The 22,493-nt window shown below is 42.7% G+C and overlaps 1 protein-coding gene and 1 pseudogene across 1 annotated transcript in view; one reads left to right on the top strand and one right to left on the bottom strand.

Moving 5' to 3' along the window:
• The window catches only part of PTPN14 (protein tyrosine phosphatase non-receptor type 14), a 205,272-nt gene extending 182,981 nt beyond the window's left edge, over positions 1-22,291 (bottom strand). The window contains exon 1 of the mRNA XM_030812879.1: positions 21,850-22,291. The gene's annotated coding sequence lies outside the window, so the exon portion shown is untranslated. The remainder of the gene's footprint in view (positions 1-21,849) is intronic.
• LOC105739718 lies at positions 711-4,172 on the top strand (annotated as a pseudogene).
• Positions 22,292-22,493: the final 202 nt, after the last annotated feature.

Below are 22,493 nucleotides of genomic sequence, written 5' to 3'. Positions count from 1 at the left end.
CACCACTATACTCTAGCCTTGGCATGACAGAGTGAGACCCTGTCTCTCTGCCAGAAAAAGTCAAGAAGATGGGTCCTAATCCCTGTGGTCACAGATACCTGCCCAATAGTATGTGTTTCAGAGACCAAGGTCTTCAAAGCAGCAGAGTGAAGGAGAAAAGACGATTGGTCACACACAAGTCGGCTATCTATTTGACAACTGAGTACACTCGCAAAATACAGCATGCAGCACAGGTTTTCCTTCTACAGAGACATGGGAGACATTAACACAGTTTTGGCTACCATCCTCCTTATAAACAACCTCTAACAACTTGTGGACATCAACAAACATGTGCTGGGGACGGTGGCTCATGCCTGTAGTCCCAGCACTTTGGGAGACTGAGGCGGGCAGATCACTTGACACCAGGAGTTTAAGACCAGCCTGGCCAACATGGCAAAACCCCATCTCTACTAAGAATACAAAAATTAGCCGGGCGTGGTGGCACATGCCTGTAGTCTCAACTACTTGGAAGGCTGAAGCATGAGAATCGCTTGAACCTGGGAGGTGGAGATTGCAGTGAGCTGAAGTGGCACCACTGCACTCCAGCCTGGGCAAAAGAGCGTGTCTCAAAAAAAAAAACTAACCACTATATGACAATGGATTCTAAAGAACCACAAATTTGCCATTTGTTTTAAAAAGCTATTCCTTGCATTGAACATTCACTGTTGGTAATGGATAAACCTCTACTTAAGAAAAACAGAGCTGACTACAGATACCTCATAGATGCAGGTATGTTAAAACAGACTAATAGTCACAGGCCTTCACAGGTCAACAATTACAACATATTGTCTGTTAATTACCCATCAGGTTAGGCCATAAGCAGATTTCACTGGTAGGCCAACGTTCAGGCTAGGAGGGAAGAAAAAAGGAATGGAAGGAAAATGCAAGAGAAAGGAGAAAGTATTAGGGAGTGAACATGGTAACAGTAACTCTTTGGGGGCAACACAGTGCAGGGTCCCATAAGTGATCAACCCCTAACCAAAAAGCTCTATAAATCTACAATACTTTCTTGTTGTTTTTTTTTTTTTTTTTTTTTTTTTTTTTTTTTTTTGAGACAGGGTCTCCTTCGGTCCACCCAGGCTGGTGTTCTCAGCTTACAGCAATCTCTGCCTCCAAGGCTCAAGCAATCCTCCCACCTCAGTCTCCAGAGAAGCTGGGACTACAGGGGTGCACTACCATGCCTGGCTACTTTTTGTATTTTTTGTAGAGACGGGGTTTCACCATGTTGCCCAGGCCGGTCTCGAACTCCTGGGCTCAAGCAATCCACCCACATTGACCTCCCAAAGTGTTGGGATCACAGGCGTGCACCATGACAACTGGCCCTATAATATATTTTACACCCTTAGCCTCAATTCTTCCAAAATAAATAATTCAGTGAAGGAGAATATATTCCAAAGATAAGCACTCCTTTTGTTGTCAAAACTATTAGCAGTTTACGAAAATATTTACAACGAGCATGATAACCTTTAAGAGTTCAGTAGTAACCTTCTTTTTATAAATTCAGCCAAGATATCTAACAATTCAATACAAACAAGCACCCTATTTTACTGCACTAATTTTTAAAAGCTTTTATTCTGTAATTACTTAACTTCTATATTAATATAAAACATCATCATTCCCATTTACTCTGAACCTCAGTATCAACTTTTCCCCAAATATTTACCTCTTAAAAAATCAAAACTTCATAAACCAACGGGTCCTTACCTTTCAAAAGAAATTTGCAATGAATTCCAGGGAGACTCATATAAAATGAACTGAAATTGAAATAAAATCCATTCCAGGAAAAAAAATCCAAAGACTTTCATAGCAAATCTATTCAAGTTCACATTTCTTCAACACTAATCCAAGTCTTAATAGTCACATCATTAATACTCTTAATACTCACATTTTTAACATTCTGCCGCCAGCAACTACTACTGTTCAAATAAACTCTGGTTCACACACTGATGTCTGCTTCACACATCAGCTTGCTTGTCCCACACTTGCACTTGCTTCCCACAGAGCTGTAATAATTTCTTACACGTTTTACCAGGCTGTGTCCCAAAATAAAGAGAATGGATTCTTCCGTTCTGAGGATTTTTGACATTTCTCCGCCAAATGAGGGAGGAGGCATTTGCACTCCAGTAGTAGTTTCAAGACCCAACTATCATTTTCAAAACCCATCTCTACATCCCAGCCTAAAACACAAACACACACACCACACACACACACACACACACACACACACATTCTCTGCCTATTCTGCCAAGGAACTCTGAATTGAGTGGCCTGAAGATTTCTCGTATCTGCCCTGCAAGTCTTCTTGCCCCTGCTGTGAAGTCTCAGAGCCTTAAATGAGGAACTATAACCCAGGATATTTATGGGTCTGTCTAGACACCATTATTTCTGAGCAGACGCCAAAGACAAGTGTAACAGCACGCAACATGACACTTGTAAGTTAAACCAAATGAGAGGATACAGTCAGTAATTAAAAGTTTTCATTTACAGTTTGTGGGGGGAAAGCTGTAGGAAAGACCAGTTCTTATGTTTCAGGTGGTATTTTGTATGTAAACCATATGGCAATAGGCAATTCTGAAAACCATGGAATTAAAGCCATCCAATATTAGGCAACAAGGCAATAAATAAATTCCATCCTAAGACTTTAAAATATGAAACAAAACTCAGCAATCTGAGCAGGTTTGACCACTTGTTCAATTCTGTAGTGATAATTACTATGATTTGATTGAGATAAAAGTTATAAAACCTTGTATCAAGTATGTTTCGTTTTTACTTTTCCACTGTCTTATTTTAATGTCAGAATAAATATGTATTGAAGTAGTAGTATACTGAGGTCGTCAGCAAAGCCTGGGTCCTGTCCTCTCGCTCTCCTCCCCAGACAGCCTGAGTTTCACCACTTGCTCCACCTTCTCCACCAATTACTGGTTCCTGGGCTCCATCCAGCCGCCCAGCTGGTCAACAGCATGACCAGAGTCTATGCAAGTGCCAGGGGCTCTGGTTTCCAGATCTCCGTGTCCTGCTCCACCAGCTTCTGGGATGGCTTGGGGTCCCGGGGCCTGGCCACAGGGATGGCTGGGGGTCTGGCAGGAATAGGAGGCATCCAGAACGAGAAGGAGACCATGCAAAGCCTGAAAGACTGCCTGGCCTCCTACCTGGACAGACTGAGGAGCCTGGAGATCTAGAACCGGAGGCTGGAGAGCAAAATCTGGGAGCACCTGGAGAAGATGGGACCCCAGGTCAGAGACTGGGGGCCATTACTTCAAGACCATCGAGGACCTGAGGGCTCGGATCTTAGCAAATACTGTGGACAATGCCTGCATCATTCTGCAGACTGACAATGCCCATCTTGCTGCTGATGACTTTAGAGTCAAGTATGAGACAGACTCTCACGCGCCAGTCTGTGGAGAGCAACATTACGGGCTCTGCAAGGTCACTGATGACACCAATGTCCTTGGCCGCAGCTGGAGACAGAGATCGAGGCTCTCAAGGAGGAGCTGCTCTTCATGAAGAACCATGAAGATGAACTAAAAGGCCTACAAGCCCAGATTGCCAGCTCTGGGTTGACCATGGAGGTAGATGCCCCCAAATCTCAGGATCTCACCAAGATCATGGCAGACACCTGAGCCCAATACGACGAGCTGGCTCCGAAGAACCAAGAGGAGCTGGACAAGTGCTGGTCTCAGCGGATTGAGGAGAGCACCACAGTGGTCACCACGCAGTCCGCCAAGGTTGGAGCTGCTGAGATGACGCTCACAGAGCTGAGACGTACAGTCCAGTCCTTGGAGATCGACCTGGACTCCATGAAAAATCTGAAGGCCAGCTTGGAGAACAGCCTGAGGGAGGTGGAGGTCCGCTACACCCTGCAGTTGGAGCAGCTCAACCTGATCCTGCTGCACCTGGCATCGGAGCTGGCCCAGACCCAGGAAGAGGGGCGACACCAGGCCCAGGAGAACATCAAGGTCAAGCTGGAGGCTAGGATCACCACCTACCGCTGCCTGCTGGAAAGACGGTGAGGACTTCCATCTTCAATCTTGGTAATGGACAGCAGCAACTCCATGTAAACCATTCAAAAGACCACCACCTGCCGCAAAGTAAGTGGCAAAGTGGTGTCTCAGACCAACACACTAAAGTTCTGAGACATTAAGCCAGCAGAAGCAAGGTACCCTTTGGGGAGCAGGAGGCCAATAAAAAGTTCAGCGGTTTAAGAAAAAAAAAAAAAAGGCCGGGCGCGGTGGCTCACACCTGTAATCCCAGCACTTTGGGAGGCCAAGGCGGGCGGATCACGAGGTCAGGAGATCGAGACCACCCTGGCTAACACGGTGAAACCCCATCTCTACTAAAAATACAAAAACAAAAAATTAGCGGGGTGTGGTGGCGGGCGCCTGTAGTCCCAACTACTCCGGTGACTGAGGCGGGAGAATGGCGTGAACCCGGGAGGCGGAGCTTGCAGTGAGCCGAGATCGCGCCACTGCACTCCAGCCTGGGAGACAGAGTGAGACTCCGTCTCAAAAAAACAAAAAAAACAAAAAAAAAAACCGAAAAGAAAAAAGAAAAAAAGTAGTATACTGAGAAAAATATGGGGCCAAGAAAACAAGGAGGATGATAATGAGTTGTTGTTCTTTTGTATTTTTTAATGACTTTCAAAACAAGGTAAGAAAATTTTAAGTGGCTCTTGTTTTACTCAATGTAATAGATCAATAACAATATAATTAGCTCTAAATTTTTTTTAAATACCATCATTCGTAATTACAAAAATTAAATGGTAAGCAATTATGGAATTAACAAAATGAAAATTTCAAAACCCAGCACTAGCAGGATGTGAGGAAAGTTGTAAACTTAAAGATTGATGATGGTGCTATAAGCTGATAGTTTTTCCAGGGAGCAATCTGGCCATATGTAACAAGATCTACAAGCAATTCATGCCTCTAACCCACAGAACCTACCTTGGAAACTAAACCCTAATGAAATAGTCTCCAAGTAAAATAAATGTAATTTGTTCATCAATGTTTATAGTGATGCTTTTTGTAATAGTTAAAATTGGGGAAAATCTGAGTATCAAGCCACAAGAGAATGGTTAAATAACCAATCGTGGTATAATAAAAGACGAAACTGGCCCAGCGCAGTGGCTCAACCCTGTAATCCCAACACTTTGGGAGGCCGAGGCAAGCGGATCACGAGGTCAGGAGATCGAGACCATCCTGGCTAACACGGTGAAACCCGGTCTCTACTAAAAATACAAAAAATTAGCTGGGCGTGGTGGCGGGTGCCTGTGGTCCCTGCTACTCGGGAGGCTGAGGCAGGAGAATGGCGTGAACCTGGGAGGCGGAGCTTGCAGTGAGCCGAGCTCGCGCCACTGCACTCCAGCCTGGGCGACAAAGCAAGACTCCATCTCAAAAAAATAAATAAATAAATAAAAGACGGAATTACTGATCCCGAATCTTTGCTCCGTTCCTATAAGCTATCCCATCTAGTTCCCTGTGACTTGCCTGGGAATCATGTGGGATGAGTGGAAGTCCTCAACCCAGTGATTCTTGGCTTGGTCATGTGGTATACTTTGGCCAATGGGATGTGAAGAGACAACCTATTCACCATCCCCTCGCACAACCACTCTTTGATGACAATAACTTGTCATCAAAACATGACAGGTTATATAGTAGCGGATATAGCAAACATATATTTGAAAAAAGCTCATGAAAAAGTAAATAAAAAATAGGTAGACACAAAAGATATTGACATAAGGCAAGCCAATGAATACCAGAAATTAATTGAAAATGATATAATCATTTATAATTATTTTTGTCAATGAAGTATGTGCTTATACTTCATCTGCACCTACATCTATATCGCCACATCTTTTCATTCTCATTTAGATGCTACCTCTTTATTAATATATTTTTCAACAATTCTGTACTTACCATATTCATAACAAAAATATTTCTGTCCAACACACTTTGTCTGCTTCAATGACATAAAGATTAGTGAACACTTATCGCAAAAGTAAATCTAATGCAAATGTTATTATTCAACCTTTCACATGTACGATTTAGGTCAACAATTCTTTTGTCAAATTATAAAGAAGGCAACTGTAAAAAACAGACAAAAGCAAGAGTTAGAAGAAAGTATTTGCTGGACTGGGCATGGTGGCTCATGTCTGTAATCCCAGCACTTTGGGAGGCTGAGGAGGGCAGATCACCTGACGTCAGAAATTGGAGACCAGCCTGGCCAATACAGTGAAACCCCATCTCTACTAAAAAATACAAAAACAAGCCGGGCCTGGTGGCACATGCCAGTAATCCCAGCTACTCAGGAGGCTGAGGCAGGAGAATTGCTTGAACCTGGGAAGCAGAGGTTGCAGTGAGCCAAGATCATGCCATTGCACTCCAGCCTGGGCAACAGAGCAAGACTCCATCTCAAAAAAAAAAGGATTTGCTGGGATAATCCACTTCCTTCTCATCAAACATTGTGTGAAAGCAAGATCTCAAAGACCCTCACCTATCTGAGGGTAAAGCTGTGTTACCACTGAATTTATCTTTATGACCTACGTTAGAAATTCCATTGCATCTGTATGATTCAAGAATCACAAAAATGTTCACTATATCAATCTCACTCATAATTAATCCTAAAATAAATTCAACAGCAAAAAAATTATTAATGTGAATCATTTTCGCTATCATCTTCTATGCGATAGCTAGAAATGTAAAATGTGTATACTTTCAATAATAACAACAACAAAAAAAGGCCAGGTACAGTGGCTCACACCTATAATCCCAGCATTTTGGAAGGTCAAGGCGGGGGTGGGGTGGGGGTGGGGGAGATCACTTGGGGCCAGGAGTTCGAGACCAGCCTGGGCAACATGATGAAACCCGTCACTACGAAAAATAAAAAAATTTGGCACAGGATGTTGGCATACACCTATGGTCTTAGCTACTCAGGAGGCTGAGGTGGAAGGATTGCTTGAGCCCAGGAATTCAAGGTTGCAGTGAGCTATAATCACACCACTACACTCCAGCCTGGGCAACAGAGCAAGACCTCATCTTTAAAAAATTAATTAATTAGTTTTTTTAAAAATATTAAGAGGATTTATAGTATATCAATTGTAAAGATACTACAAATATTAGTTATTAAGACTACAAGTTAGCTGGGCATGGTGGCTCACACCTATAATCCCAGCACTTTGGGAGGCTGAGGCGGGAGGATCACTTGAGCCCAACAGTTCGAGACCAGCCTGCATAACCTAGTGATACCCTGTCTCCACAAAAAAATAAAAAATTAGCTGGGCATGGTAGCACATGCCTGTATTCCTAGCTACTCAGGAGGCTGAGGTAGGAGGATCTCAAGATCTTCTCTCAAAAAAATAAAAAATACAGAAATTATGCATATATTATGAAGGAGTATATAAAATTACAACTATGAAATTATGTCTACATATGAACATCAAAGTAATTGTGGGTTTTGCCATTACTTTTAATAGCAAAAACTGTGATTATTTTTGCACTAACCTATAAAAAACATCAAAAAATTTTTTAATAGCTGGTCATAGGTTTGTGGCTAAGTTTATACCAATTTTTCAAACATGCTGATACACTGAGAGAAAAAATGTCTAATATTTGTATTTACAAAATCTATACTTGCTATGAAATACACCCACGTCTCTCAGTTACAAAAGAATCTGGTATGCTTCAAGTTTCTAAAAACAATTTCTGTTAAATATCTTTCTAATTAGGACAACCTTGAGTTAGTAAACGAAGCACATTCAGTTTGATTTTTATCATTTCCTGATAACTTGAGCTCATTCCTGGAACATCAATGGTTATTACTATATTCCCTAATTTAAAGATGATACCTTTCACTGCTAGGGAAAATAATAGGTACCCCCAGTAGATGCTAATGAGCAGAAGGGCTGCTGCAGATCAGGTCTAGGTAATGTTTTCCTTTTTGCCTTTGAGAAGTGGTGATGAAGAGTGGATACAAGCACAAGCTCTGGATTCATGCCCAGATTTGACAGTAGGCTCCATCATTCACTAGTATTTGCATGCCATGATGTTACATAGTAAACCAGTATTTATTTACTAGCTGTAGGATCTTGTGCAAGTTACTTAGCCTTTCTAAGCCCAAGTTGTCTCATCTATAATAGGCCAACGATAGTGCTTACTTCACAGGGTTGCCATAAGGATCAAGAAAGATAACCCACTTCAAGTGCTGGACAAAGCACTTGCACATGGTAAGTACTATACTAACTAAATGCCAATTAATATCAGCCTCTCTCTGCTGGTTACCTAAGGTGTCATCAGGCTTACATCTTACCATCACCTATAACTACTTTTACTTTCTGTCTCTACTTTTCCTCCAGTCCTCTTAGGCATCACTGAAGAACTAGGGCTCGTAAGAGTAGTTTGATAACCATCTATGACGGTGCTGTCCGAAAGAAATATAATGTGATCCATAAATGCAAGCTACCTATGTAATTGTCGATTCCCTTGTAGTCACATATAAAAGTAAATCAAGACAGGTGAAATTAATTTTGACAACAGCTTTATCTCAATATACACAAAATATTATGTCAACATGTAATAAATAAAAAATTATGAGATATTTTACTTTTTTTTTTGATAACAAGTCTTCAAGGTCCCATGTGTATTTGACACTGACAGCAATATCCCAACTCAGACTAGCCACATTTCAAATGCTAAACACCACATGGGGCTAAAGGCTATGTTATTAGTTGCTGATTCTTTTCAAGATTATGACCACAGAAAAACATCTCCACTTTTGAAAACATCAGAATGCATTTATTAAACAAGCTGATGAATAGACAAATGGAAAGAATGAATGGAAGGAGGAAGGAACACATCTACTTGACCTACACAGACTTCTGAGCCTAACGTGGTGGCTAAGAACTTGGGCTGTGGAATTAGAGAGAACGGGTTCACGTGCCACTTATTCCACTTACTAGCTGTGAGAGCTGAGCAAATAACTTCTTTAATTCTCACATTTCTCAAGGATAAACTATAGATAAAAATAACATCTCTTTCATAATGTTGTTACAAGTTTAAAGGTTATAGCAGAAAGGGGGTTTCTATACATAAAGCTCTGCTGTATAAAAGGCCAAAGATAGGAGTGGGGAAAACTGATGAAGAGAATACTGAGCAAATTAGCTTGACATAAGTAAAGAGGCCATGGTGGAGAAAAGCTGTTCATATTATTTATATTCACAATGCCTGTTACGTGCCCAATTACACAAAACAATTTGAACAGAGGCAGCTATTAATAAAATAATTGCAATGGCATTTCTAAAGTTCTCAGTGGCTTACAACTCTCTAGCCTGCTTGCTTGTTTGCTTCTTGGCAGTATTCTAAGTAAGTGGGGGAGACGGAGGGCTGAAGGCCAGAATTCGCAGAATCAAGATTTTTCCGTAGTGTATATATTAATATTAACCACATTTTCTAGCCTCCATAAGCCAGACAAATGGATGTATCTGAATTTTTCTTTGAAGGATGAGATTCTCACAGTGTCTCAAATTTAAACTGAACATTACTCTTCAATGTACTATAAAGACATAAAATTAAACTAAACGCCTACTGCTCTGTAAACTTTTCTTGAAAATTGGTTTTGTGAATAATTCCTGATATTTTGCTTTGAATTTGCTCTTGTTATGTGCTACAAAACACAAAAGTCTAGATATTTAAAAAATTAAAGTTAGTTCTGGTCTGCTAACAATGACTTTAAATGTTTAATCATTTTAATGATCCAAGTCACTACATGGTCTAAATTAGATGCTGAGTTTCTTAAAGACCACAAACATGTCTTCTCTATTCCAGGTACCTTCTAAACCAAGATTTCTCTGGTAGGTATTCCATTTACTATCAGTGCCCTTCCATATTACAGGTGTTCCATAACATAGATTTTTTTTTAAAAGATTCTTACTAAAATGAATTTAGCTTTGAAACATTTTCATTTACTGCAGGACTTCTCAGAGCCTTTAATGTCAACACACACAGATTTCAAAGTACTGAGCTCAGTCACTATTATAGTTTTATCATCTACAAATGAGAAAAAATGCAAACCAAGAACCAAACAATAAGGAGATAGCCTAATTGCCCCATGGAAATAGGTGGTCTTTGCATTTCTGGCCTGATGTGCTGCTCACTGTGCATTTCTCTCTTTTATCATACCCCAAAAGATATTAATGTTGAATATATATATGGTAATTAATCTATCAGAATCCTCCAAACTAATTTATTCCAAAGGAATAATTTACTATTATTTGAGCTAATTTATTCCAAAGGAAGGAAGGGAAGAAGGAAGAGGAGGGAGGAGTGAGAAAGGGAATAAAGAAGAAGGGAGGAGGGAAGAGGGGCGGAGGGAGGAAACCAGTTTGAATAACTACTAAATATTAGTGCATATTCACGGGCAAAGCTAAAATTCCTAAACACATTCATAAGGATGAAGGGGCACAAAGTACACACTAACCTGGCACTCAGAAAACATGCCTCATTTTAGGAACAACCAAACAGCTGCTCAGCAGAAGCACTGCACAAATCATCCTCCCCAGCCTTTATTTTTAGACACTTCTTAAGTAAAACAGTAATTTTCTAAAGAATATAATTAAGACTGGTAGATGTCATTTCATTATTTTGGAGTTTTAATTTGTTTCACATCAGTCCCATTTTTCCCTTCATAAATCACATAATTATATAATATTCCATATGAAATTCCTTACCTTTGAATAAAAGAATGTATATGATCTTTTAAAAATGTACTGATTTAAAAAGCACAACCCACCCAGGATGTTAGTCATTATAACCCACGGATTTAAACACACAGGGAGTCTAAAAGTCAGCCCCATTTTTCAAGTGACAAATTGAAGACTTGCTTATGTGTCAAAAAATGTGTACCTTCATCATTTAAAGCACATTTTACAAAATGTATAATGCAAAAGAATAGGCCTAATAGATCACAGTATTTCCTGGGCAGAAGGGAATGCTAATTGCCTCCTGGAGTCTTAAATGAAACCTAATTGCTGGCTTGAGCTGTCACCACTGACCCTGGTAACAGATTGGTGCACCCTTCATAAACCTAATACGGCATAATCCTCCTTTATTATGGTTATTACAGTTCTTCAGTGGGACACATCTGCCACAAAAATAAACTCTGCAGCTTCTCCTCTAAATGGAGGTGTCACTTCTCCACTCCAGAGCAAGCAGCGCTGATGGCAGAAATGACTCTGTACAAGTGGTACCACTTCGCAGCCTAGAGCTACTTCCCAAGTGGGACTCACACACATCCACAGATACTACTACAGAAACCATGAAGCCACTCCATGGTGACGGGGGAAAAGAGAGGATGAGGAGCGTGAACAGCTATTTATTTATTTAAAAAAAAAAATCCACCACCATAAAGCAAATGGGAAAAGCAGAAGAAGAGTATCTAATACAGATCATGGGTTTGAGCTAGGAAATCCATGTGTAAATCCATTAGATTTACAAACAGAATTTCAGATATTGAACCCAAGAAATATTCCTTTCAATTTGTTTTGAAGTTTTTTTGGACATACTCTTAAAAAAATTACTTCAATTAAAAACATTTCTCTTACATCTACTACTCATCAATTCCCTAAACATTTATTGAACACGTACTCTGCATCAGATGCCATAAACCCAAGGATAGATAAATTACAAAATATGTCTCCAAAGGTGTGAAAATAAGCAAACAGTACAGTACTATAGGAAGGCAGAGAAGATGACAATGATAATATAACTATTACTAGGGATATTATTATCCCTAATAATAAAAAGGGAACATCAGATAAAACCTCCAAAAAGGACACAAAAATCATACAAACATTAAAGAATCAGAAAGAGATTATCATGTGATCAGATGTAAAAAAGAATTGCAGTGGGGGCAGGAAGTAACAATAACAGCATAAGTCAAAGCAACAAGGTTGCTGAGACATGTTTGGAGAAGGTTCACAGGGAGCCAAGAGATGTTTAGGGGAGAGGCCAGACAAGGCTAGGAAGTTAGGTGCAATCAAGAGCTAAAGTCAGGTGCGATCAAGAGCTATGCAGAGCCCTGACTGTGTTCACACCTGATCTCACCTGCCCTTCCCTCCCACATCCCTGAGTGTGAGAGACTGAGAGTTAAGGGGTTAGTTTCTTGATCTTGTCCAAATTTAGTGAAATGTGGACGTCAACCAGGCCAGTGATGGAACTAAATGTAAACTCCAAGAGGGCTTTCACAGGCCACAGGGTTCCAGTGACTTGGGTAACAGATGTTATTCTTAGCTCATCTGTTACGCGATGGTGATTTACCTGTCCATTTCCTACCCAAAAGCCCATCAGAAAGCATTATTTAGAGAAAACCACTTTACATTGTTGTTAAACTCCTGATTGCTGCTCTTAAGAATATATACATATGTATTCATGGGAACATTTTTTCCTCAGTATTTGTATGATTCGCTTATTGTATTGTGCTGAGTGAGCTCCTGTGTGCTTCAGACAAAAAAAAAATGAGACTTTTAAAAAAAGAGCTATGCAGAGCCTTGAGTGCTCTGCTAGAGAGTGTGTACTTTAATCATAAGCAGTTTTTAAAATGAAATATTTTAGAAGGGGGAATGTAATAAACACGTTTCCATCACTCAGCTTAGGAAACAAAACAGTATCACATGTCTGTCCTCACCTCCACCCCTGCTCACCATACCCTGTATTTTGTGTTTATCCTTCTGGTATTTCCTTATACCTTTACTACATACACACACCTATATATGTATGTATGTTATATGTACACACACATATATGTATGCATGTATGTTATATATGTAGTAAAGGTATAAAGAAAATGTGTGTGTGTGTAAACAATATATAGTGGCAAGAAAGATTTTAAGCAGGAGAGTGAAAATATCAGACGTATCTTAGAAAAGACTCTAGCATAGAAGGTAGACTGGTGCCCGCACCAAGAGAGTGGACAGCTTACACGAAGTGGTGCCACAATGGATGTCTGTCATAATGACGCAGGGGGGGGGCAGCCTCAGCCTCACAGGGCATTCTTGGGCAAGGGGCAGGCAGACCTGCATGGACAGTTACAGGCAGGGACGTGGGGGAGTGAAGCAGTGGCAGTTCCCAGGCAGCTGACAGGCCAATGAGGGGGTGAGGCAGGTTAACCAGGACACAGAGCACAGTGAGGTCAATGCCAAGGCCAGAATGGCAAGAGGGTCTGACCCTGAGAGAGATTAGGGAAAGCTGCCCAGAGAAAGTGGTATTGAAGGAGGGCTCGGAGGGATGGTTTCGATAGGCAATGATGAGTGTTAGGATTCTTAGGCAAGGAAACAGCACAACATTAGGAGGAAAATGACCGGGCCTATTCAGGAAACACCTGCAGTTTGGCATAACCCTAGGAATAGTGGGACATAAATCTGAAGAAATCAGACGCCCACCTGGGAATCATTTGTGGAGAACCATAAACATCAAGCTGAAGTATATACGTAATTCATGACAAATTCACTTTCATGACCATGAAATTTGCCTTAATCCCTTTGACTTAGGAACTAAAATAATGGTGAGAGCCAAGCTTGTGATTTGGGGGGGAAATATCAATGCTATCACTCCTGCTTATTATAGTTCTATAAGTAGAACAGGCTGTCTTGGATATGAGCGGGCTGGCAAATCTGCCTTGACGTGGTGTCATAGGGTCTCTCCATCTTTCTCTCACTGTAAAAACTAGTAACTTTGAGTTTGAATAATGGAGGATTCTGCCTTTTTCTCTTTTCTATATGATACAAAAGACAATAATGCATAGGAAGGAAATGAAGCATATTCTAATCAGTAAATCCAAACCTGAAAGGTTTAGATCTTAACCCTGAGATGTTCCTCCTTCCTAACCCTGAGATGTTCCTCCTTCCTAACCCTTCAGTGATATTTATTCTCCCATGATCTACAACATTTCCTAGACTTGAAAATGAGAGGAAAAATTACCATGTTTTTAAGTGTCCAAGTATAGCAAAACAATATTAAGAACCATAGTATGAGTAACTTCAGAAAATAGCTTAAAAATGGAATTTGTCTCCTCAAATGAACAAAGATAATAAGATATGTATAATACATACTGATATCTGTTTAATTTTTTAAAATCACATATAGTCATTAACAAGATGTAATTTTCCCAGAGCCTAGTAATTATTTATCAAAGAATAAATAATAAATTACGAACTAGGCTGGGCTCTTGTCCCTCAGGTCAGCATTTCAGAAATGCATTCATTCACTGATTCTATAACACTTTTTTTTTTTTGAGATGGAGTCTCGCTCTGTCTCCCAGGCTGGAGTGCAGTGGTGCCATCTCGGCTCACTGCAACCTCTGCCTCCTGGGTTCAAGTGGGATTCTCCTGAGTAGCTGGGACTACAGGTGCACGCCACCATGCCCAGCTAATTTTTGTATTTTTAGTAGAGACGGGGGTTTTACTATGTTGGCCAGGATGATCTCGATCTCTTGACCTCATGATCCGCTTGCCTCAGCCTCCCAAAATGCTGGGATTACAGGCGCGAGCCACTGTGCCCAGCCACGCTTTTTAAAAATAATCAACTCCAATGGATTATCTGCAAAATGGCAACATCATCATCATCACGGCTATGGCTACCCAACCTCCACATAAGATGAACTGAATAAGATCCCTACCAGAGAGGCTTGTAACTTAGTAGAGGAGATGGGAAGGTAAACAAGCATAATATGGTAAACTTACTAATGTTGGTAATTTCAAAGTGCTATGGGACTATAAAGAAAGGAATGGGCTGGGCACAAGGGCCCACGCCTGGAATCCCAATACTTTGGGAAGCTGAAGTAGGATGATCGCTTGAGCCCAGGAGTTCAGGACCAGCCTGGGTTTGAACATAGGGAGACTCCATCTGTACAAAAATTTTTTAAAAATTAGCCAGGCAAGGTGTCTGGCACCTGTGGTCCCAGCTACTTGAGAGGCTGAGGTAGGAAGATCACTTAAATCCAGGAGGTCAAGGTACAGTGAGCCATGATCACTCCACTGCACTCTAGCCTTGGTGACAAGGCAAAACCCTGTCAAAAAAGAAAGAAAAGAAGAAAAAGAAAGAGAAAGAAAAGAAAGGCTGGGTTCAGTGGCTCACACCTGTAATCCCAACCCTTTGGGAGGCCAAGGTGGGAGGATCACCTGAGGTCAGGAGTTCGAGACCAGCCTGGCCAACACAGCAAAACCCCATCTCTACTAAAAATAAAAAAAATTAGCCAGGTGTGGTGGCTGTGTGCTTGTAATCCCAGCTACTCAGGAGGCTGAGGTAGGAGAATCGCTTGAACCTGGGAGGTGGAGGTTGCAGTAAGCCGAGATAGCACCACTGCACTCCAGCCTGGGATACAGAGTGAGACTCCATCTCAAAAAGAGAAAGAAAAAAAAGAAAGGAACGGAAGAAAGAGAAAGAGAGACAGAGAGAGAGAGAAAAGAGGAGGGAAGGAGAGGTGAGAGAGAAAAAAGAAAGGAAAGGAAAGGAAAGGAAGGCTTCAGTGGGGAGGAGCAGAGTGAAGGTGGAGCCTTAGCTGACCACAAAGAGGTTAAGCAGGCAGGAAGGGGTAAGACTACTCTGGGTCTGAATGTAACAAAGGAGAAGAGAATTAAACACCACTAAGTGTTAGGGGCGCTAGCACAGATAGAGAGAAAGAGCAGCAGATGGGTATGAGAAGATAGTCAGGAATCCATATCATAAGGGGAAAAACAAGTGAAAGACTTTAAATAGTACTCAAAAAAGTAAAATCTTCAAAAATTTGTGATCAAAAACCCTTTCTGCGGCGCTGAAAGAGTAAAAATAATTTTCTGCTGCTATAATAGAATATCACAGATTAGGTAATTTATAAAGAGCAGAAGTTTATTTGGCTCACAGTTCTGGAGGCTGGAAAAGTCCAAAAGCGTGGTGCTGGTATTTGGCCAGGGTCACCCTATGGTGCAAAGGTGGAAGGCAGAGGCAAGCACAGAACATGGAGAAAGGCACCAGGGGCCAGACTCCCTTTATCACAATCTACTCTTGAGATAACAAATCTGACATTAATCCCTTCATGAAGTCTCCTCCTAATCACCTCTTAAAGGTCCCACCTTTTAACACTGTTTACAATGGCAATCAAATTTTACCATGAGTTTTGGAGGGGACATTCAAACCACAGCAATGCTCTTGGAACAATCTCAAGAGGCCACTAAGGATGGAGGGCAAGGAGCAAATGGAAAATACTTTTACAGACTCAAACTCGAAAGGACCTAATGACTGATGGGATCTGTTACTGGGGTTTGAGAAAAGGGATTGAGGGTGCTAAGAATGACAGGTTGAAGAAAACTCCAAATGCCTGGCTTGAGCAGCTAACTCAGTAGATAGCAATATCACTGAGATAGGTAATTTGGAAGCAGCACATTTTGTGACAAGAAACTGGAGAGTTCAAGTTGAGACAGGTAGGATTTGGCGTGTATAGCAGACACTCAGATGGATCCAAGCACCAGATAAACCCAACTGTTTGGTAGCAAGCAGAGAGGTCTGGACTGGAGATGATAGCCAAGGAGATCCAGTAACATGGAAACATCTAATTAGTGCTTTACATGAACCTGGCTAGGGATACGAGGCCATTAACCGAGCCTCTCTGCAGCTCTAAAGCAACTAGGAACGGAATCATTCAAACTGGTGCAGTGAAAAAGTGACCACCATACCAAGCCTGAGGAACAGGGGTGGGTGAACCAAGCAAGACTTCTTAGCTCAGTGCTTCTCAAAATGCAGTTGGTCAGGACCAAGAGCATCACCCAGGAGCTCTTTGGAAATGGAAATTCTCAGGCCTACCTTAAATGTGCTGAATCGAGAAACCGAGGTAGGCATGGGGAACGGCAACCTTTGTTTAACAAGCCCTGCAGGTGATGCTCACTGGAGGTTGACAATCTACTGCCTTGGCTAATGCCCCAATTACTTGAGGAATGTAGTGTGAACAAATTAACCCCCAAGAGATGAATTTCCAAAGACACAAGGAAATAAAGTAGAAGTAAAGTACACATTTCATACGAAAATATGCGTTAGGAATTTTGGCTAATTTTCAACTGTAAGTAATTTTTCCCTGTGAACGCAAAACTTGTGAGGCAAAGTAGATCAAGTCAGTGGCCCACATGGTACGGCTTCCTAACTTAGGAATACAGTTCAGCACTAAAATCTCAAACAATCTAAATGTGAAGAGGATATTTTTCTACTTAGAGATGATGCTACATCACCAAAGGATCCCTTTCTCATTTTCTCACCAGACTCCTCCCTATGGACCAACATAAAGCATTTATGGGATGGCCAGCTAGGGTTACAGCTCTCTGGATATGCAGTAGTCCTCTGGGTCAAACTAATTGACCAGGCTCAGGATGAAACTCTTGACCTGGGCCTAATTTAGCCCCTAAGGAAACTAAGCTAAATCAACCACATATCAAATTTTACATGTAAGGTTGATCTAAGAATGGCTATGAAACGTTTTTTCCAATTGCAAGGATCCTGAAGAAAATCAAACAAAAGCTTGAGAGGGGAAGAAAAGTCAAGAAACACAGAACCAACAGGAAAAAGGAAAGGAAAGTAAAACAATGTTCATATGCCATTTATAACCCAACTTAGAGCCAGAACTACCCTTATCACACAAAAAGGCACTTAGTCACTATTACCTTTTACACAGCTACTCTGTGTCCTTCATCCACAAGCATTGCATCATATCCTTTAATTCAGAATTATAAATAATTATAAGATTATTTATTTTCATAATCAGCATGCATGCAATATATGGCAAAGGCACTGCTGGTCTGGGCAAGATACATTTCCTCTCCCCTCCTATTGCAAAAATCCAGGTCAGGCCTGCATTTCCCTGGGCTCTCTCCCCCTGATTCCCCAAAGGGGTAGGATACCTTCATATGATCTCCAGGCCTGCACGCAATCCTGCAGAAAAGATTTAACCAATTCTTTGCCATCCTGTTTCAAGAACACATGCTGCATACCTGCCCTTTCTTCTAACATTGTTCTAACATTGTTCATTTCTTCTAACATTCCCTCCCGCTTTGAAGTTGATATGAAGATCAATGATTTAATGTTTGTCAAATACTCTGGGCTTCTCAGATGAAAGACATCATTAAAGTTCAAATAACCAGTGGCTGGCATTACACTAGAAGTGTTGCAGTTTACTCTTTATATTTGGGCTTCAAAAAGGGAAATCAAGGCTGCAAAGATACAGCAGCTAGCTTTTGTACTCTTGTTAAAGGCAGACAGAGTTATCCTAACATTCTTTAATTAACTAGATTTCAACAATAGAAATACAAGGATCCTTATATAAAACACTGGACCGTCATTACAGTAAGAAGCATACAAGGAAAAGGATCTTTTTCTCTGCCCTTCTAATCTCTCAGTGGCTTTCCCTCCTCAAACTTCTCTACTGCCTGGTCCCCCACCTCTCAATTTCCTCTTGTAGGAGGAGCCACATGGCAGCTGCCAGACAACATGTTTGTTTTGAGCCAATAGACTGGAAAAAAAAAAAAAAAGTCAAAAACAAAGCTTTATGTGTATGTTGGCACACATGTGAATTCAGGCTGCTGAAAAAAATAACACACAAAGAGCACATTCATGGCCACATACAAGTCCTTGAACATATAAATAGCCATCCTTGACCTATTATTCTGTGTGAGGTACTGTTATACAGCATGACACTGAATTCTCCATACATATCCTGACAGGCCAAATGTTACCAGATCCATTTTGCAGATGAAGAAACTGAGTCTCAGAAGGGCTATGACATTCATCCAACATCACACAGCTAAAAAATGGCAGAGCTAGAATTCCAACCTAGCTATATTTCAAACTCCCAAACCTGGACCGCCTGCTCCAGCACACTGACAGCCAGGAAAAGCTACAGAACTTGCCACACATACCCCTTGGACCACTCAATAAGCCCTCCATGGGATGCATACAGAGGAAGCGTAAATTAAATCAATTTAAATCCGTAAGGGGAGATCCAAAAGCATATTTTAACATTAACTTGAACCTCCTCCCTACTAAAGCTTTAGTGTTTGTTTTCCCTCATTCCTTAATTGGCTAATTAATTATTTCATCTTCTCTCTTTCTCATGCCTTATCTCTAACAAAGCTCACAGCACTGTTTTGAGGCTTAAAATGAATTTGTTAAACACACAGCATTTGGTGACTAAGTAATGAAGCTCAAATGCAAGAATTTGGTGAAACCCTTGTTCAAAAATGACAAGAATATGGAACCCAGGAGGGCTATAATATGCAATCAAAGGGTTGATGTTTGCTTCCCTGGAGCAAATTTAAACCTCTAATAAGGAAAGAAGGCACTGGAAAATAAGAAATCCTCATAGTTCTTGACACTTAGCCCGTCCGTTCAGGGCAAGTAAGAATTATTCTAAAAATTCTGATTTTTCTCTGAGTTCCTTATGGTGCTTCCCTATTAAAAGTCTAACTGTCCTTTCTATTACAGCTACCAGTGTGACATAGTATGCACAAACCTGAATAACTCAAGTGTTAATAATAATTACATGTTTAAGCCAATGATGGAAACCGGGCAAACGCCTGGGATTAGCAGGAATGGGCTTCTCTTCAGCCATTTCTCTCATGCAGGTCCCTACACCTTCAGGAAAACTTCTGTGAAGGGGCTGTTCTTGAGATAAGAAAAGATGCTGGTAGAGGGGCTTTAACTTTGGATAAACACCCAAAGTTGCAGGAAGTCAGTGTGTTCTTCCCACTCTGATGTACTGGCCTGAGGTCACCAAAAGCTGGATGTCTGCCACCTCAGCCAGGACTCAGCCACTATGAACAATACTACAACACCACTTCAGTCCAGTGAAGAGACACCCTTGAAAGGCAAACCACGTACAGAATGCTACTGCATTGTAAGAAACTTTTCTAGGCAGGATTTGCTGAATCCTGGGCCATTAGGCTACAAAAATCTGCAAGAAGATAGTGTTTTCTATTTTCGTAAAGTTTCAGAGAAAAGAACGACTTTAGCACAACTGTGCTAAAGCAGTAGTAATGACTTAAAAGCAGAGAAAAGTATAACAAACTTAGTGACATACAGATGAACTAATTTTGCACCTCATGGCCACCCATTCAGACTGGGCAAAAAGGGCATCATGCCATTCAGCTCCCGCTCATTAAGGCTGTCATTTCTATGGCACAAGCGTCAACCCCATCACCAATCAATTAGGTAACTTTATAATACAAGGTCCGTAATGCTGCTGTATTACCACACCTACGGCTGTCAAACAGCCTTTTTAAAAAAGGAATCATTGCTTGAATGTGGGGGACAAAAAAGAAGAAGAATCAATACCATTTTAATGAAACCCAGCATGGGCCAATTAAAATTTAGATGATCATACAACAGCTGCTTGTGGTAAAACAGCAGCAGGCATGGAGGTATATCCAAAGAGGGCGGCCTTGGCTCCTCTGTAAGCTACTTGTGGTTCCCATAAGTGGCTAACGTGCTTCTAGATTAATTTCTGATATTGGGGGTGGAGAGATTGCTATCCCAGCAACACTGCACCAACATGGCCATAAATGCCCCTCGGGCCCCCAGATGGCTAGGGAAACTTTCTATCCTTCTTGTGTTCACTCTGCACGAGCTGTTTCCTCTGCCTGGAATACACCCTCCAGATGAGCACAACCTCCATCCTCTAAGTGCAGTGCACGCCTCACCAGGACCAAGCTCGCCTCAGACTCTCACAGAACCCCTCTTCCATGCATTATCATTCTTCACCGGCCTTCAAGTTTCCTCCACTAGGCTGCAGACTCCTGCCCTGTAATCTCATTTAGCATCTTTCTATCCTCTGTTCCTAGCAGAGTAGAAGCTAGGTTTGTTGGATGAATGAGTAAACTAATCCATTTCAAGAAGTTTACACATTGGTGGAAACTCTGTAACTGCCCGCACCTGCAATCTAGAGATTCCTCACCTTCACAAAGAACCTGCGACAGCCAGTTCCTAGACTTAAGCGGAAACCCCACAATCTCTGAAATTGTAGGTGGGGATGAGAAGGTTGGAGAACAGGAACCGAAGGAAGTGAGAGGGAAAGGGAGATAGGGGCAGCGTTACCTCACTGCTCTCTCCAAACGAAAAGCTGTAAACCCCATTTACAAGTATTCAAACCTGAGATCTGGGGGTCACGTGGGGAAGGAGAGGCTGTTAATACCTACAACTCTGAAAGTTTGAGGTGGAGACCTGATCTGATATTGTTTGGCCACAGCTTTTTTCTAAGAGCCAGCCCGACCACCCAAGTAGGAGCCTCGACGCCCAGGAGTTCGGTGGCACTACTGGGGCCTAGTGAGAGGGCAGGAAAACTCCGCTCCCCTCAAGATTCCTTCCCGGTGGTGGTGGGGGGTGGTTGGGGGCGTCGGGCAGCTGCATCCCCCTACCGCTGCAGCGACCGCGACGTCGTTCGTCTTTCATCCTCTAGCCCCCAAGGTCTAGGTATCTCCAGTTGCCCTTCCGAGGCCCTCTCTCGTTCCCAAAACGCAGAAGGGAACGGGAGAGAGGGGACCAGGGTGTAGGTTTAACCACAAACTCCCCAGACGGCGCTCACCTTCCAGCTCGCTCCCGGGACAAGCTTTGCGCCTCACCGCGGGCAGCTCCCACCGCGGGATAACACCCCTGCGGCCCGGCCACCCCGCGCCCCCGGCTGCCCTGCCAGGCGTCCCGGGCCGCCAATCGCAAGTTGGCGTTGCCAGCGTCTGCCCAAGTCATCTGCAGGGCGCCCGGAGCGCCGAGGCGGCCTCCAACCTCGGGCCCGACTCCCGGCTTGGACGGGGCTTACCTGTTTACATGGCCCCCGTGGCGCCCAGGAGTCCCGCGCGGAAAGGCTGTCCTTCGCCGCGGCAGAGCCCCGATTCCCCACGGAATTGATTCCAGTGGCTGGCGGAGGAGGGGCGAAGGGAAGGAGCCGCAGGAGGCGAAAGGGGAGGGAGGTTTCCGCCGCGATCCCAGCGCGAGACTCGGAGCAGAGGCGCACCGGGGTAGAAAAGGAGAAAAACCTAAACACGGGGCTGTCCCGCCCGAGGAGGCCGGGGAGGATAGCTCAGCTGGGAGGGGAAGGAGCGCCAGTGGCCACTTGATGTCTGTCTAGGGCTCCCCTCAGCCAGGAGAGCAGGCGGCTGAGCCAGGAGAGCAGGCGGCTGAGCCCGGAGGAGCACAGCAACCTGCCCCCGAGTCTGCGTCCGCTGCGCTCACTCCGCGGAGAAAAAGTTGGAAAGAACTTTGAGGGGCCGGGAGAGCCAGAGCGGCAGGAAATGCGAGCGGCCGGGAGAGGAGGGAGGAAGGGGCCGTGCGAGTGGGAGGGGACGGAGCAGGCGCCGGCGGCCACGGCTCCCCCACCCCAGAGCCGGGCTCGGCGGCGCTGGGGGCCAGGAGGCGGAGGGAGCGCGGGGCGCGCGGCCGGGGGCGGGGAGGAATGCTGCCCGG

This window comes from Nomascus leucogenys, chromosome 5 (genome assembly GCF_006542625.1).
Source record: "Nomascus leucogenys isolate Asia chromosome 5, Asia_NLE_v1, whole genome shotgun sequence".
In the NCBI taxonomy this organism is placed as follows: domain Eukaryota; kingdom Metazoa; phylum Chordata; class Mammalia; order Primates; family Hylobatidae; genus Nomascus; species Nomascus leucogenys.
This window is presented reverse-complemented; position numbering and strand designations above follow the sequence as displayed.